Here is a 4,129-nt window from a genome sequence, read left to right as displayed (position 1 = left end):
CAAGGCTGTATATTGTCACCCTGCTTATTTAACGTCTATGCAGAGTACATCATGAGAAACGCTGGGCTGGAAGAAGCACAAGCTGGAATCAAGATTGCTGGGAGAAACATCAGTAACCTCAGATATGCAGATGACACCACCCTTATGGTAGAAAGTGAAGAAGAACTAAAGAGCCTCTTGATGAAAGTGAAAGTGGAGAGTGAAAAAGTTGGCTTAAAGCTCAACATTCAGAAAACGAAGATCATGGCATCCGGTCCCATCACTTCATGGCAAATAGATGGGGAAACAGTGGAAACCAGTGTCAGACTTTATTTTTTGGGGCTCCAAAATCACTGCAGATGGTGACTGCAGCCATGAAATTAAAAGACGCTTACTCCTTGGAAGGAAAGTTATGACCAACCTAGATAGCATATTCAAAAGCAGAGACATTACTTTGGTCTAGTCTGTCTAGTCAAGGCTATGGTTTTTCCAGTGGTCATGTATGGATGTGAGAGTTGGACTGTGAAGAAGGCTGAGCGCTGAAGAATTGATGCTTTTGAACTGTGGTGTTGGAGAGGACTCTTGCCAGTCCCTTGGACTGCAAGGAGATCCAACCAGTCCATTCTGAAGGAGATCAGCCCTGGGAATTCTTTGGAAGGAATGATGCTAAAGCTGAAACTCCAGTACTTTGGCCACCTCATGCGAGGAGTTGACTCACTGGAAAAGACTCTGATGCTGGGAGGGATTGGGGGCAAGAGGAGAAGGGGACGACAGAGGATGAGATGGCTGGATGGCATCATTGACTCGATGGACGTGAATCTGAGTGAACTCCGGGAATTGGTGATGGACAGGGAGGCCTGGCGTGCTGCGATTCATGGGGTCGCAAAGAGTCGGACACGACTGAGCGACTGAACTGAACTGAAACTAATTGTGTAGTCAAAAGTCATATCCATGATATAACCAGGAGAGAGGCTCTGATTGGTTACCTTGGAAACTCAGAATTAAAAGAATAAGGAAGAAAGTTAGATGTGTGGTCATTTTTTTCTCTTAATATTCATTAGTTTTTTAAAAATAGAAGAATGTGAAAAACAGAAAATAAAGGCTAATTATCCCACAGCTCAAGTAACACATGTCAACAACAGCAAAAAAATTACAAGATTATAAAATTCAAATGATGGAGAAAGGTTAAAAAGTGAAGACACAGTTTGCTGCTGGTGACTGCTTCCCCTAGCTAAGTCCCCTATCCAAGGCAGAGATTTTGGCGTTTCAGAAACATTTTAGGCATTACACATATACATATATGGAACACACATGGTGGTATAATGTGTAAATAAAGGTAGACAATGAAATATATAATTAAAATGTATCTACAAGGGGTGATATTTACTAATCTTTTGTCCTTACTTCCTAACTCTCTCCCCACCAAATATATTTTGGAGATCTATTCACTGTCAGCACATAGATTGATCTATCTCATTCTTTCTGGTGGTTGACTATCATAGTGAATCAGATAGATATGTCATAATTTATTGCATTCCTTATCTACTGATGGCCACTGGGTTTTTTCCCACAGTTTTGCTATTACGAACACTTCTGTAATGGAATTTTATGTATACACACACCCACACAAACACACACAGTTTGGTGAGCTGTGAATAATATATACACAAGAATAAGTTTGCAGAGGTGGCTGATTGGTACAGCATTTTAAAAGTTTTAGGCATTTAAAAGTTTTAGACAATATTTAGAATATTGTCAAGTTGCCTTCCAGAAAGTTGCTACATGGAAGTTTAAAATTTTCACACAGTCCCCTGCTTTAAAAAAAATTCTTGGCATAAAGTCTTTATATGGTGTTCTATATCTGTGTAAGCCATTCATTAGTTTTTATTTTTAAGGAGGCAGACTCACCAGCCTTTCCTTTTACAGCTTCTGGACTTTGAATCTTTGTTGGAAAAGATTCTTCCCCCCTCCAAGGTTATAAAGATTACAAGATGCTAACCAAAATAGGATTTTAAAACATTTTTTAGAATTTAATAACTTGATTTTCATTTGCAAGAAAGTGCTGCTGCTGCGCTTAAGTCACTTCAGTCGTGTCCGACTCTATGTGACCCCATAGACGGCAGCCCACCAGGCTCCCCCGTCCCTGGGATTCTCCAGGCAAGAACACTGGAGTGGCTTGCCATTTTCTTCTCCGCAAGAAAGTGCAGGGCCATCTAATAAAACATGGAGGCTAAGCACATGTATTTGTTTCTCTTTCTCTCTTTTCCCTCCATTAAAATTAGAGTAAAGGAATAGATTCTTAAATATAAAGGGACAGGAAATGACAGATAAAAGCTGTCAACAAAATACAGGAAGATGGAAAAGGGGTGAATGAATCACAGCTAACTTAGATTTCAGCTTTCTTCCCTTTATTAACTGCTTGGTTGGGTGGGGAAGGGAACTGCAGAACTTCAGAAGGGCTCAGAACTGTCAACACCAGCTACTTTGGAAAGCTGCTCTGTGTATGCCATAGAAAACATGAATTTGTTGAAACTCTAGAGTCTAGACTTTAGACCCTCTTTCAGGGTTTATTAATATTGGCACTACATATCTGATGGCTGAATCACAGATTATAAGACTGTTGTTCTAAATGTATGTAGAAGAAAAATTTAAGATTATTATATCATTGAATTAAAAGTGACAAGATTTCTGTATTTTACTGACACTGGTAAAATATGACACCAGCAGACTATAGTGGGTTGCTGCTTCTTCCGTGTCAAGTCTGGGATATTTGAGGCAAAAAAAAATATCCAAAGGAGTGATCATCATGTCCTTTCTTGGGTCCTGAGGTCCTTCGCTGATCTGCCACCCTCTCTCCACCTTTCAAAATATTTTTGTGTTTTATATATATATATATATATAAAAATATATATATAAACGATTCTTTTGGGGAAGACTAGGAAAAATATCCTTAAAAGTGGAAGTCCCTCTAACACAATATTTTTAATTTATCAAGTTGGCATTAAAAAAAAAAAGAAAAAGGAGGAAATGTTGTTATAAGGAATGCTGATCTAAAAATGCCAATCTTATGAAGCTGACCTAAAGAAAAACCAACACATAAAAATGTGTTTCTAAGGATGGTCACTGTTAATAATAAGAAAAAATTTCAGAAATGGCTTAATTATTCAGCAACAGTACAGTAGTTAAGTAAATACATAGGCATACCTTGGAGATACTGCAGGTTTAATTCTAGAACACCATAATAAAGTGAGTATCACAATAAAGTAAATGACACAAATATTTTGATTTCTCAGTGCATATAAAAGTCATGTTTATACTACACTGTATTCTGTTACGTATGCAATAGATAATGCATACCTTAATGATATGATAATGATAATGATAATCTTAATGATTATGATAATCTTAATGATAATCTTTTTGTAATAATGACATCAAAGATCACTGGTCACAGATCACTATAACCAATATAGTAATAATGAAAAATTTTAAATATTGTGAGAATTACCAAAATGTGAGAGCGAGACATAAAGGGAGCAGATGCTGTGGGAAAAATACCACCAGGAGACGTGCTCAAGAGTTGCAACAAACCTTCAATTTGTAAAGAACAAAAAAACACACTATCTGTAAAGTGCAATAAAATGAGATATGCCTGCACACCCTGTACATCCAAACAGTAGAATATTATGAAATAACTTAAAAAAATGGATATTGACATTGATGTTCATGATGTATGGTTACTTAAAATAGATCACACATACATGAAAAAAAAATCACAAAGAGAATTCACAAAACAATTAACAGTTGGCTAATGTGGGTTGACAGAAGAAGAGAAGGATTTTCACCTTTTAATTTGTATGCTTCTATACTGCTTGAAGTTCATGATTAGCATGTAGTACCTCTAAATTCACTAGAAAGGAATAAGAGTTATGCTTCTGAATGGCAACCTGAAACCCACTGATGCAGAGGAAACACGGCTTACCTTCTCAACAAGAATTTACTCTGGGGAATCAAACACCATTATTTCAGTTGGTGGTATCTTCATGGACTTCCTTTTCATTTTTGGTAAAGGTTGATTGGGCAGCTATTATCTGTAGAGCTTCATCCTTCCTTCCTTCCTGGAACTATTTAGTTTGAAGATCAGGACTTA

At 37.1% G+C, this 4,129-nt stretch overlaps 1 protein-coding gene across 1 annotated transcript in view; it reads right to left on the bottom strand.

Moving 5' to 3' along the window:
• Positions 1-4,129, bottom strand: part of RWDD2B (RWD domain containing 2B) — a 14,220-nt gene that overhangs the window by 5,775 nt on the left and 4,316 nt on the right. The gene's annotated exons all lie outside the window — the stretch shown is intronic.

This window comes from Bison bison, unplaced genomic scaffold (assembly GCF_000754665.1).
Source record: "Bison bison bison isolate TAMUID 2011002044 unplaced genomic scaffold, Bison_UMD1.0 scf7180017864204, whole genome shotgun sequence".
In the NCBI taxonomy this organism is placed as follows: domain Eukaryota; kingdom Metazoa; phylum Chordata; class Mammalia; order Artiodactyla; family Bovidae; genus Bison; species Bison bison.
Note: the sequence above shows the minus strand (reverse complement) of the source record. Positions and strands in the feature narration are given on the sequence as shown.